Here is a 14,980-nt window from a genome sequence, read left to right on the forward strand (position 1 = left end):
AGGTTAATATGCAAAAGTCAATGAGTAAAGGTGAGCAAAAGGTAAAAACCTCCCAGTTGTAACATACATAAGTCTTGGGGATGTAATGTACATCATGGTGACTATAGTTAACAATACTATATTGAATATTCTAAAGCTGTTAAGACAATAGATCTTAAAAGTTCTCATCACAAGGAAAAACATTTGTAACTACGTGTAGTAATGGATATTAACAAAACTTTTTGTGTTAATCATTTCCCAATATATACCTATATCAAATCATTATGTTGTAACCTAAAATGAATACAATGTATAAATGTCAATTATATATATGCATATATATCAATTATATCTCAAAAGAAGTCAGTGACTTTCTTATATGCCAGCAATGAACAAGCATAATTTGTAAACTGTAATTTGTAATTTAAAAACACATTACTATTTACGATAGAACCACAAAAAATGAAGTACATAAGTATAAATCTAACAAAACATATACAAGAGCTGCAGAGGAAAACTACACAGGTCTGATGAAAGAACTAAATACATGGAGAAATATTCCATGTTCGTGAATAGGAAGACAATGTTACCAAGGTGTCAGTTCTTCTCAACTTAATCTAGAGGACCTACACGATCCAAATCAAAATCCCAGCAAGTTATTTTGTGGGTATTTTAAAGCTGATTCTAAAGTTTACATAGAGAGGTAAAAGACCCAGAATAGGCAACTCAATGTTGAAGGGGAATAACAAATTTGGAGGACTGACCCGACCTGAATTTAGGACTTATTATAAAGCTACAGTAATCAAAGCTGTATGATACTGGCAAAAAAGTGGACAAACAGATCAATGTAAAAAGATAGGCACCTTGGAAATAAATCCATAGATATCGTAAACTGATCTTTAACAAAGATGATTGGATCAGAGATAATCTTTTCAACAAATGGTGCTGGAACCACTGGACATCTGCAGGCAGAATCTCTAGACACACACCTTACACCCTTCACAAAGAATATTTTCACAAAAAATCGTGAACCTAAATGTAAAACACGAAATTAGGAAAGCCCTAGAACAGGAGGAAGCCTAGGTGAGCTGAGGCACGGCAATGACATTTTGTTTATTTATTTATTTATTTAGAACATTTTCTTGGAACTTGTCATTGTAATGGCTTAAATTTCTTCTTAAAAAATAACTTTCCGTAAGTTACAATTAGCATTTTCACCAATACTAACAGGGTCACTCAATGAAATATCAACAGCAAAAGAAAAAACACGATTAACGAAGAAGTTAAATGTTTTAGTATTAAACTATTTATCTTCCTGCAAGGTTGTTGCCGCGTTGTATAAAAATGGCACCAGGAGGTCACCTGGGTGGCTCAGTCAGTTGAGCATCTGACTCTCGAATCTGGCTCAGGTCATGATCCCAGGGTTATGGGATCAAGCCCCCATTGGGCTCCATGCTGAGCATAGAGCTTGCTTAAGATTCTCTCTGTCTCTCTCTGTCTCTGTCTCTCTGTCTCCCTGTATCCCTCTCCCCCACTCATTCTCTCTCTCAAAAATAAAAATAAAGAAAAATGTTAAAAATGGCACCAGGAAGCAGTATATTGCCAAATTGCTCTTTATCTGACACTGTACAGCTAAGAAACCTTTCTCCATGGCCATTTATTTCCAAGCGGAAGATCATTTAGATATTTCCACTCCAATCCAGGAATACATGTAAGCAAGTTACAATATTCCCTGAGACTTAAGATAACAATGTTATCCTCGAATTACATAATTTTTATAACTAGTTTTTAAGCACGGATACTTTCAGGCCTCTGAATGTTATAAATGGAACCTAGCCTAAAAATCATAAGGTTTTGCAAAAATAAACGCACGCTGTGTTTATCTGCAGTCATTAGAGAGGTAGGGGGTGTTTTCTTCCATTAGCATTGTTGCAAGTACGTTCTTTGTCCATTGGTATTGTTAAAAATTGCTGTTTTAAAATCCTCTATGTACCACTAATTTAAGACATCTATGCTAGATTAAGTTCTTTCATAGTAGTTTGTTTAGGGGTTCCGTTTTCACTCCTCAGTAGGTTTATGTATTTCTCACATGCTTCTCATTACTTCTCATTACTTCACACGGTTCTGGAGGATTACTGAGTGTTATTTTGATCAGCCAACCATCTTCATAACAAGATTTGCTGACAAGTCCTGGATTTTCTGCAAGAGCTTCATTAATTTCAGTTACTTCTCCTGATAGAGGAGAATAGAGTTCCCTAGCAGCATTCACACTTTCTAAAGACCAAACTCATGTTGCTTGTTCAATTTTGTCCCAACTTCAGGCAGACTACAGTGAACAACATCTCCCAAAGCTTCCTGTGCAAAATTGCTGGCTCCCCCTGCTCCGGTTCCATTTTCCGTTGTTACCCATTCGTGTTTGTCTGTGAATTTATGCACGTAGAGCAGAGCAGAGCCCGCACACTGCTCCCAGATGGTGCCAGCCCCCAGCCCCAGGGTCGCAGCCTCCAAAGTCCACACTGCTCCTAGTGCCAGTTCTCATGTTTGCAGAGGTGTTGGGCTCACAGTCTGGCAATGACATTTTATTTTATTTTATTTTATTTTATTTTATTTTATTTTATTTTATTTTAATTTAAATTTAATTTGAGAGACAGAGAGAGAGCATGTGCACAAGCAGGGGAGAGGGGCGGAGGGGGAGAATCTTAGGCAGGCTCCACACTCAGTGTGGAGCCCAACACAGGGCTGGATCCCATGACATTGGGATCATGACCTGAGCTGGAATCAAGAGTCGGATGCTCAACCAACTGAGCCACCCAGGCACCTCTAGCACTGACATTTTAGATAGAACATTGAAGGCACGATCCATGGAAGAAAGAAAGAATTGGTTAGCTGAACTTAATTGAAATTAAAGATTTCTTCACTGTGAAACACAATGTCAAGAGAATGAGATGATAAACCACAGACAGGGAGAAATTGTTTGCAAAGGACACATCTGACAAAGGACATAATATACATAGAATTCTTAAAATTCAACAATAATAGAACAAGTATTCTGATTTTAAAATAGGCTAATGATCTGAAAAGAAGCCTCACTAAAGAAGATATACAGATGGCAAGTTAGCATATGGAAAAATGTCCAACATTATACGTCATCAGGGAATCGCTAATTGAAACAGTGAGATATCACATTATACACCTGTTAGAAGGGCCAAGATCCCAAACACGGACCACACCAAATGCTGGTGAGGATGTGGGGCAATGGGAACTCATTCACTGCCGGTAGGAATGCAAAATGGCTCAGCCACATCAGTGGCTCACGAAACTAACATACTCCCACCGTATGATCTAGCAATCGTGCTCCCTGGAATTTACCCGGAGTTGAAAAGTACGGCAGTCCACCCTTATCTGTGCTCTCACTTCCCACGGCCCAGTTACCCACCATCAACCACCGGCTTAAAGCAGAAGATCCTCTTTCTAACTTATTGTCAGAAGGTTAGCATTAGCCTAATTCTACACCACCAATGCCTAGGTCGTTCACCTCACTCGGTCCCACTGCATGGGCATTTTACCACCTCATACTGTCACAAGAAGCGTGAGCACAGTACAGTTAGGTATTTTGAGAAAGAGAAAAACCACAGTCACATAACTGTCATTACAGGATATTGTTACAAGTGTTCTATTATTAGTTCTTGTTAATGGCTTACGGTGTCTCACTGACAAATTAAACCGTATCACAGGTATACACGTACAGGAAGAGTATAGCATATATAGGGTTCCATACTATCTGAGGCTTCAGGCATCCGGTGGGGACATTGGACACGTCCCCCATGGATAAGGGGAGACTACGTATGTCCACACAAGAACCTGCACGTGGGTGTTTAAAACAGTTTTATTCATAACTGCCCAAACTTGGAAGCAACTAAAATGTCCTTCAGCAGGTGAGTAGATAAATAAACCATGGTACATTCAGACAATGGAATATTATTCAGTGCCAAAGAGGAATGAGCCATCAAGCCATGAAAAGTCACAGAGGAACCTTAAATGCCTACTAAGTGAAAGAAGCCAGTCTTAAAAGACTATACATATTGTTTGATTTCAACTCTATGACATTCTGGAAAAGGCAAAACTATAGACTGTAAAAAGCCAGTGGTTCCCAGAGGCTTAAGGAGGTTAAGTCAGTGAAGCAAAGGATTCTCAGGGCGTGAAACTACTGTGTACGATGCTGTGATGGTGGATACATGACACGATATATTTGCCAAAACCCATAGAATGTACAACACTAAGTTGAATTCTAATGTAAACTATGGACTTGGAATGAGAACGACGTGTCAGCATGACTTCTTTGATTACAACAAATGTACTCTGGTGGGGGTGTTGATAACGTGGGAGGCTATGCACGCGTGGGGGCAGGGTGTATGGGAAACCTCTGTACTTTCCATTTCATTTTGCCATGAACCTAAAGCTGCTCTAAAAAAAAAAAGGCATATTAGGGGCACCTGGGTGGCTCAATCGGTTAAGCGTCTGACTTCGGCTCAGGTCACGATCTCACGGTTCGTGGGTTCAAGCCCCACATCGGGCTCTGTGCTGACGGCTCAGACCCTGGAGTCTGCTTCGGATTCTGTGTCTCCCTCTCTCTCTCTGCCCCTCCCTCACTTGTGCTCTGTCTCTCTATCAAAATTTTAAAAAAAGCATATTAATTTTAAAAAATCTCTTTTCTGCCATTTTAGTGGTGTCAGGGGAGAGAGAAAATGTAGACACAGTCAGAGTTGATTCTTAGATGCCTAAATCAAGACGCTACGCCGAAACCGAGAAGTGTGTTGAAGGAGCGATGGCTGGTGGAAAACACTAAGAAGCTGGTTACTTTGGGCCCTGAGGGAATAACTAGGCCTCTTGGTACAAACTGAGGGCAAAGGAATAGATACTCACTAAAGAGGGTCCGATGGTTTGTGTAAGAATCCAGGATAATAAATATCCTGGCCCTGCCAGATGCTGAGTAATGGAGAGCCTTCAAGCTTCCTCACTGCAAAAGATTCCTGACCCAGGAGGGAGAATATGGCCAATGTACACGCAACAGAGGTAGAGATCTCAAGGGAGAGAGAGAGAGAGAGAGAGAGAGAGAGAGGCGCACATTCTGAGCCATCTCTGTGCTAGGTTCTAGGTCCACAGAATGCCTGCACTTGGCTGTATAACCACCAACAGGCAAGGCAAGTGAAGCCTTTTCTGCAAATATAGAAAAACCTCAGAGTCATAAATAACACACACACACACACACCCCCCAAGTGGAGCTCCTAGTCACCTTCAGTGCTTGATACTTTGTTTTATTTTATTTTTTCTTCTTATAATTTAGAATTAATTTTCTTTCTATAATTTAGAATAAATAAAAAAATTTTCTTTTTATAATCGTATCCAAGTTAGCACACGGTGCAACAATGATTTCAGGAGTCCTTGATACTTTGAACAAGAATGGATAGCAAAAGGAAAGGTGCATCGTTCATTAAATATACTGGAGAGTCCAAAAATAAATCTTTAAATTTATGGTCGGTTAATCTTTGGCAAGAATGCTAAGACAATCCAATGGGAAAAGAATAGTCTTTTCAACAAATGGTCGACATTCACAAGCATACTAATGAAATCATACCCCTTCATCTCACCATACACACAAATAAATTGAAAATAAATCATAGAGCGAAATGTAAGGGCTAAATTAAAAAAAAATTTAAAGAAAATATAGGAGTAAATTTTCATGACTCTGGGCCAGGAAAGCCTTCTCAGACACGACACCAACAGCAAACCCACCAAAATAAAAAATAAATAAATTGAACTTCGCCAAAATGAAACATTTAGGGGCATCAAAGAATACTGCCAAAAAAGTGAAAAGACAGGGGCGCCTGGGTGGCTCAGATGGTTAAGTGTCCGACTTCGGCTTCGGTCATGGGCTCACAGTTTCTGGATTTGAGCCCACGTTGGGCTCTGTGCTGACGGCTCAGAGCCTGGCACCTGCTTCGGATTCTGTGTCTCCTCCTCTCTGCCCCTTCCCTACTAATGCTCTCTCTCTCTCTCCCTCCCTCTCTCTCTCAAAATAAGTAAACATTAAAATTTTTTTTAAAAGTGAAAAGACAACACATTTCCCAGAATGGAAGGTATCTGCAAACCGTATTTCTGATAAGGCTCTTGTCTCTAGAATATAATAAAGAACTCTTACCACTCAATAAGAAAAAAGCAATAATCCAATTTTTAAAATGGGCGAGAAATTTGAAGAGACGCTTCTCCAAAGAAGATATAAAGATGGCCACTAAGCACGTGAAAAGAGGCTAACATCCTTAGTCACTAGGGAACTACAAATCAAACCCACAACGATACTACTCCATACCTGCCAGGATGCCTATAACAAAAATGATAGATAGGAACAGGTATTGATGACATTGCAAAGGAGTTGGAGCCCTCATACGTTGCCGGTGGGAACGTGAAACCCCGCAGTGGCTTGGAAAACAGTCTGGCAGTTCCACCAAAGGTCAATTACAGAGTTACCATTTGCACCAGCCTTTCCACCACCGGGCACATACCCAAAAGAAATGAAACCACACATCCACACAAAAACTTGTTCACGAATGCTCATAGCGGTATTATTCTACATAGCCAAAAAGTAGAAATAACCCAAATGTTCATCAACTGATAAACAGGATAAATAAAATGGGGTAAATCTGCATAATGCAATATTATTTGCAATGCAAAGGAATGACACGTACTACAACATGGATGAACCTTTAAAGCATTATGCTGAGTGAAAGAAGCCAGTCACCAAAAGCCATAGATAGTATGACTCTATTAGTATGAAATGTCCGGAACAGGCAAAGCCGTAGAGACAGGAAGCAGATTCATGATTGCCGAGCGTGGGCACCTGAATGGGGACGAAAAATGGGAGCGATCGCCAAAGGGAACAGGGTTTCCCTCGCGATGAAAATTAAAATGTTACGAAATTATGGTGATGTTTGCCCAACTGTGAATATCCTAAAAACGTTAATTTTGGACTTTAAATGGGTGGATTTTATGGATTTATGTGAATTATATTTCATTAAGGGGGACTTGCTTTTAAAGACTTTAAGCAGTCTCTGCACCCATTGTGGGGCCTGAACTCACAACTCCAAGATCAAGAATCGCATGCTCCACTGACTGAGCCACCAGGTGCCTCTAAAGCTACTTAAAAAAAAAAAAAAAAAAAAGATGGCCAGAGTCAGAAGGAAAGCTTCCAACATGAAAGAGAAAGAATAGAGGAAAACAAAGAAGCAAGCAGCAAAAAGGCACCCAGAGACAGCTTGGGAAACCACAGAAAACCCTGAAAATAATAACAGGGCTAATAAACACTAATACTGAGGGGCATCCCGGTGGCTGAGTCGGTTGAGCGTCTGACTTTGGCTCAGGTCATGATCTCGTGGTCCATGAGTTCAAGCCCCACGTTGGGCTCTGTGCTGACAGCTGGGGGCCTGGAGTCTGCTTTGGATTCAGTGTCTCCCTCTCTCTCTGCTCCTCCCCCACTAATGCTATGTCTCTCTGTGTCAAAAATAAACATTAAAAAAAAAACCCACTAATACTGAAGACATAAAACAAGAAAAGGTTTCTTAAAGATTAAGAATGAACTCTTGGGAATTAAAAAGATATTGCTTGCCCCTCCCCCCCCAAAGTTTAATATGAAATCCGCAAGATAATGTCAATGAACTCTTCTCGAAAGTGGAATCAAAAGACATGAGAGCATATAAACAAGAAAATCGGAGGATAAATTGAGGAGTCCCAATGGGAGTTCGAGAACAAAGTGAATAAAATTCAAAGTAACACAAGGAAACTTCCCAGAACTGAAGGGCACAAGCCTCTAGTTTGAAAGCTCCGTGTGTTCAGGATAATCAATGAAGAACAGCGTATATCAAGGAACGTCATCATCAAGTGGAGAGCGCTGGGTATACAGACATGACTCTAAATCCTTCCAGAGACAGAGATAAAAGGCCACTCATACAGGACTGAGAATCCCAACGGCATCAGACTGCTGACAGCAACAGCTGAAGCAGGAAACAAAGGATGAACGCCTTCCAAACGCATGTGAATTTTCATCCTGGAATTTTATGCGTGCCCATATTTTCAATCAAGTACCAAAGGGGTATTTTCAGACAAGCAAGGACTCTGAACGTTTTTTAGGTATAAATCCTGCAAAACGAAGATACAGCTTTTGGCAAAAATGGGATCCGACACAGGAAAGTGACAAAGAGAACTCCCAAGACGACAGCCGCTTGTCGGGTTTGGAGAGCAGCCGGTGCAGACTGGGAGGAGGTGGACAAAGCATTTGTGCTCCTGGAACACAGTCTGGCATTTGGCAGATCTGTTGCAGCGACTGGGAAGGAAGGAAGGAAGGGAAGAAGGAAGGGAGCGAGGGAGGGAGAAAGGAAGGGAGGGAGGAGAAAAGGGTGGATGGACAGACAAAAACACGTGTAGGTTCAAAGAAAACAAAGCAAATGGAAAAATGAGGTAGTTATTAAGAACAAGAGGGGACAAAATTTCTTTTTTTTTTTTTTTTTAACATTTATTTATTTTTGGGACAGAGAGAGACACACAGCATGAACGGGGGAGGGGCAGAGAGAGAGGGAGACACAGATACGGAAACAGGCTCCAGGCTCTGAGCCATCAGCCCAGAGCCTGATGCGGGGCTCGAACTCCCGGACCGCGAGATCGTGACCTGGCTGAAGTCGGACGCTCAACCGACTGCGCCACCCAGGCGCCCCAAGAGGGGACAAAATTTCTATAAGAAGAGAAACATAGTCACAATATAGTATTCGGCTCCAAGGCTACTTAGTGTAGTCTTAGTAGTGATATTTCCATTGACAATTGATTTAAAAATTGTGATCGAACTCTATTAGGAAACAGGGGTTGGTAAGGGGACTGTAAGAGAATCAGCAGGAAATGCTATTGATAAAAAATAGTTGAAATAAGTAAGTCAAGCAATAGCATTAAAAGTTTATTACAGGGGCGCCTGGGTGGCGCAGTCGGTTAAGCGTCCGACTTCAGCCAGGTCATGATCTCGCGGTCCGTGAGTTCAAGCCCCGCGTCAGGCTCTGGGCTGAGGGCTCAGAGCCTGGAGCCTGTTTCCGATTCTGTGTCTCCCTCTCTCTCTGCCCCTCCCCCGTTCATGCTCTGTCTCTCTCTGTCCCAAAAATAAATAAAAACGTTGAAAAAAATTAAAAAAAAAAGTTTATTACAAATGATGGAAATGCTAGAAGAAATAACATAGAAGACATGGGGGTTGTGTCTGGGGAGCAAGAAATGGCAAGAGATGGACAGAGACTTTTTTTTAGTCATACAACTTTTTAAAAACTATACACATTTATTGTTTATAAAATTTAAAATTAGCTTTAAACAAAAAAGAAGACATTACTCATCACTGAAACCAGTGGTCTTAAAACTTGTTTTGTTTAGAATGCTTTTTTGGGAAATCTCATGCAAGATAAAAGCACAGTTAATATATGACAGAAGCAGGGGGCAGAGACCCTCTTGCCCTAGCAGCCTCTGAGACAACCCTTAGAAGCCACTAATTCTTAAGAAGAATTTAAAAATTGGACTCTCTCTGACCCATGTTACTAATAAATCTGCAGAAGTTCTAACTTACCCAAAGTTATACAAAGCTGGGCTTTAGAATCAAAAAACCCCAGACTCCCTACCTAAGACTCTTTCACGTATACGGTCCTGCTTCAGAAATTTAAAAACAAAAGACACAGAGGCATCAATTAAAGCCAGTTCCTTTTTAGAGACAGGGAAAATGTAGACACCTTTGATCCTGTTGGTGTAGGAGTTAGAGGCCAGTGGAAAGAAATAAATGAGTGTTGAGGCTTTCACAAGAGGCAAGGGACAATAAGGTCAAAGGAGAAAGAGAGGAAGTTAAGAGGTTGGCGTTATTACGCCGAGAGTGGCAACTAGGTATTATCTCAAGTACCTAGTTTGATCAAGCGATAAGATTTACTCCAAGCACTGAGTTGGATTTTGAGGCCGAGTCTGGGTTCAGCTGGAAGGTGTATCTTGATTGATTAGTGACGTCTGGCAAGAAAAGTAAGAGATTGCTGTGGTAGATGTGCTACGTATCTGCTATTCTTGTCTTATTTCTACAAGCTGTCATGATCCTTTTGGAGACATTAGGCACCAGCTTCAAGAAATAGGAAAACAGCGATGCTGGGAAGTACCACATAGAGCAGCAAAGCAGCAAAGGAATAGGCAATGACGCTGCTGAACCAAAGACAAGTTGGGACGCACTGTAGATTTTTAGTTAACTGCTCCTTGAGGAATAATGTGGTCTCTCCCTTGCCCAAGTGTAAATGACACATAAGAGATGAAGGGTAACTTACTTATCCTAAAATTCAGCAAGATGTTTGTCGATGCAGTGATTAATGCAAAACTAGAGAACTATTCTCTCGGATCTGAGCTATCCAATATGGCAGCCATTAACCACATGTCGCTACTGAGCATGTGAAATGTGGCTGGTGTGACTGAGGAATTGAATACTGAGTTTTCATTGGTTAAAACTGAATTGCCTCTTCCAGATGGCGTAGACATACTTTTCCCTATTCCTTCCACTAAGTACAAGTAAAACTCTTAGACGTTATATATAAAAGAAACAAAAGACACTGAAAGGTGGACAGGAGGAGGCAGAACAGCTAGGGACCTCGTACCCAAGGAATGACACAGTGGTGAATTCCCTGGTTTTCCTTCTGCCTCGATGATCCAGACTTGAAGCTAAAGAAGTCAGCAAATTGGAATGCCAACAAGCACAGACAAAAAGGGTCCCAACAAGGATCTGCTCTCTCCACCAAAGGAGAAAGAATAGGGTAGACTAGCAAGACGGCTTTTACACCATAACTGCTCTACTCCAGCCAACTGCCACAGAAAAAACGGTGGCACCATATACTTATCCTAAAATGCCATGCCAGCAAAGGCAGAGTGGGGGGCCTGGAGTTCTACCCTCGCAAGACTGAGATGAGGCTTCCTGCTGGGGTGATTTCAGAGAACTCCTAGCAGGATGCTGAGCTGTTCATCCCCGTTGGCTGGTAACGCCTTCCCCAACTTGGCAGTCTAAGTGGAAAATGTGGGGACACTGGACTTCGATACCTATGTCACCATAATGAGGCACCCTTTTCTCTCTGTCACTAGGGTGGTGTCAGAGAAGGCCTCCTGCCGGCGACAGGACTGCTTGGTGTTAATGAGGCCACCCTGACGTGATGTCAGCAGACACAACTTGGACGGCAGGTACTGCACCCCTGCTCAGCAGTAACGATGAGACTTCTCTGTCCCTGAGCATCCAAAGAGGCCAAGTGGCGGCTTCTATCTCCACCAGGCAATAAGGAGGCAGTATGGCCCTCTTTCCTACCAGAGCAGTGTCAATGACAGCCACACAGAAGATCCAAAGTCTCGGATCATGATGCAAAATGGCCAGGTTTGAGGGGAGTATCATTTATCACAACAAGAAACAGTAAGATCTTTAAAAAAAAATCAATAGACGACAACACGGAGATATCAGACTTGTCTAAGATAATAAACGCTTCAAAGAGCAACCACGCTTGAAAGCTTCAGCAAAAAAGTAGAAGATATAAAGAAGAAAGAAATGGAACTTTTTGAACTAAAAAATACGATAACTAAAATAAAGAGCTCGGTGGATGGGCTCAAGAGTAGAACGGAAGGACAGAGGAAAGAACCTGTGAACTAAAAGATAGAACAATAGAAATTATCCAACCTGAACAACAGCACAGAGATGGGGGTGGGGAATGAACAGAGCCTAGGGGATAACAAAACATGTAATACTTGTGTCCTCGGAGAACTGTAAGGAGATGAGAAGCGGGGCAGGGATGAAAAAGCAACCAATGAAACAATGGCCAGGAACTCAAAACTTTGGCAAGAGAAATGAACCTGCACGCTCAAGAATCCGAGCGCGGGGCACCTGGGTGGCTCAGTCGGTTGAGCCTTTGACTTCGGCTCAGGTCATGATCTCACTGTTCGTGAGTTCGAGCCCCACATGGGGCTCTGTGCTGACAGCTTGGAGCCTGGAACCTGCTTCGGATTCTGTGTCTCCCTTTCTCTGTGCCTCCCCAGCTCTCTCTCCCTCTCTCCTTCTCAAAAAAAAAAAAAAAAAAAAGGGATCTGAGTGAACCACAAACCAGGTAAACCCAAGGAAATCCAAGCCAACACATATCATAATTAAACTTCTGAAAAGCAATCAGAGAAAACATGTTGAAAGCAGTCAGAGAAAAATACCTGGTCTCTAGAAGGATAATAGAATGACAACAGATTGTCATCAGAGACCGTGCAGGCTGGAAGGAAGTGACACACTCTTTGTCACATGCTGAAAGAACAGCTATCAATCTAGAATCCTACATCCAAAATAGGATTATACCTCGAATTTAGACATACCTAAAATATCTTTCAGAGCAAAAGGGGAAAGGAAGACATTCTCAGACGAAGGAAACAAGAAAATGTGTCGCCAGTTGATCTAACCCTAAAAGAGTGGATAAAGGACATCTTCTAACAAGAAAGGAAAAGACAAGAAAACCTCAGAACATCGGGAGGAAAGACACGGTCAGCAAAACTATCAGTAAATGCAGCAGGCTTTCCTTCTGGAGCTTTCTAAAGTATGCTTGATGGTGAAAACAGTTTTCAATGGTCTGATGTGAGTTGCAAAAGAAAAACAAAGTTGCCATTCAAGCTAACGTGTTCCCTTTAACCGTGGGCCCTATGTATTTCATCTCAATGTTCAACAACAATAGAATGTTTCTTCCTTTCTACAGTGAATAAGCACATTTTGCCCAGTCACTTTAAGCTACCATTTTTGCAAATTGAAATTCTCTTACTAAGGAAAAGTTCTTTACTGATGGAAAACGATATAATTAATGGTTAATAATGCCAGCATAGTACTACTTACAAACATGCACAAAGATCTTTTTTATATTATGCTGAATTTTTGCCAGTGGAAATAAGATATTAATGAAGTACCGGGGCTTTAAAGGTGGTTTATAAGTAAAATCTGGAAGATGCAGGATGAGTTTGATAAACTCCATCTTAAAAATTTCCAACTGAATAATGGTTTGGACCACAGGACGTTCAGAGGAAGTCTGCCACGCTGGATAGCGTCTTTCTCTCCGTGATTTGTGTTTAGATTTAGCAAGGGACACGTAACGTGCCAAGTGCGAAGAAGGAAACTACGAAGGAATGTGGTATTTGTTCCCTCAGTGCACTCCAATCACACCCAGCGATGACCACGGATGCACCGAAGCCGGGCCTGGCTGTGTCCTTGCAACATCCTGAGCGGAGGATTCACTTCCTGTGGAATTTGTCAAAAACACTGAAGCAGTCTGTTCACGGTAATCTGTTATCTGGCCATCAGCCCAGTTAAACAATTCACTTCAGCTGAGCAGGAAGGAGAAGTTGAAGAGCGAGAAGCGAATGGAAATCTTCTGGGATTCCCTTAGGGGCCGCCACTCAAAAAGTGCATAATATTAGGACCATTGCTTTTTAAGGATATTCAAATGAATATGAAGCATACACAAATATGTCCTACCTCTTTCAAAATAAGAGGAACATCAAGCAAAAGTATATCAAAGGCACACACACACACACACACACACACACTTTAATCTAGTCAATGGACAAAGATCAAAAAGGTTGGTAATACACAGTGCATTTGGCAAGGCAGTAAGTAAATACTCTTGTGTATTTTTATTGGGAGTACATACTGGTATAATACCTGTTGGCAGGTGAAAGATTTGCTTTTACCCTACTTATGAGCTAAGAAGTCAGTCTATTACTCCTTCATGAATCCTGAAATCAGACAAGGGACTCCAGGATCAGACACACAGGACTTTATTACTCACAGTACACTTGTGATGAGAAGTACCATGCGGTATAATAAAGCATGACAAGTTTCTGTAAGTGTGGGCTCGGATTGCCAAGTGAAGGAAACAGATGCAGAAAAGTACACGTAACGTTCTCGCATTTGTGTAGGTGGGGCAAAATATACGTGCATACGTGTTTCCTTGTGCTGTGTGTGCGTGAGAGGTGTCCTTTCTCTAAGGACATGATAAACTGAGGTGAAGTCAATGGCTGAGACAAGGAGTAGGAGACATTTCATTGTATATCCTTTTTACACGTTTGGATTTTTTTTTCTTTTTTTAACGTTTATTGATTTTCGAGAGAGAGAGAGAGAGAGCGCGTGTGCGAGTGGGGGAGGGGCGAGAGAGGGGGACAGAGGATCCAAAACAGGCTCTGTGCCAACAACACAGAGCCCAACGCAGGGCTCGAACTCACAAACCATGAGATCATGACCTGAGCCGAAGTCAGACGCTCCACGACTGAGCCACCCCGGTGCCCCTACATGTTCTGATTTTTAAATCATGTGATTGTACCTATTCAAAAGATTAACCCCCAAAAAAGAAAGTATTATCTTTTCTGAAATTCCACCAACCATTTTAATTTTTTAAATGCTTATTATTTTTTATCGTTTATTTATTATTGAGAGACAGAGGGAGACAGAGCATGAGCAGGGGAGGGGCAGAGGGAGGAGGAGACACAGAATCGGAAGCAGGCCCCAGGCCCCGAGCTGTCAGCCCAGAGCCCGACACTGGGCTCGAACCCACAGACCGCGAGATCATGACCTGAGCCGAAGTCGGAGGCTCAACCGACTGAGCCCCCCGGGCGCCCCTCCACCAACCATTTTAAACCTAATCAGGGCACTACACCGTTCCCTCTCCATTTGAGCACTTCATGCAGGGGGATCGGCTCGTATCATGATTGATTTCATCACCCGCCAGACACTTTCAATATCTCACTCGATCCGCTGGGCTTCGACTTCTTGTGTATAAACCGAAAGCCCATTTTTGCCACACCTCAGACCCTTCCTTCCTGAGCCAGCTCCCCCCCCCCATCCCCCCCGGTCTGGGCGGCGCCTGTCCCTCCCCTCTCGTGACAGTGCCTCCAGCAGCTGGCAACC

This window comes from Felis catus, chromosome A1, assembly GCF_018350175.1.
Source record: "Felis catus isolate Fca126 chromosome A1, F.catus_Fca126_mat1.0, whole genome shotgun sequence".
In the NCBI taxonomy this organism is placed as follows: domain Eukaryota; kingdom Metazoa; phylum Chordata; class Mammalia; order Carnivora; family Felidae; genus Felis; species Felis catus.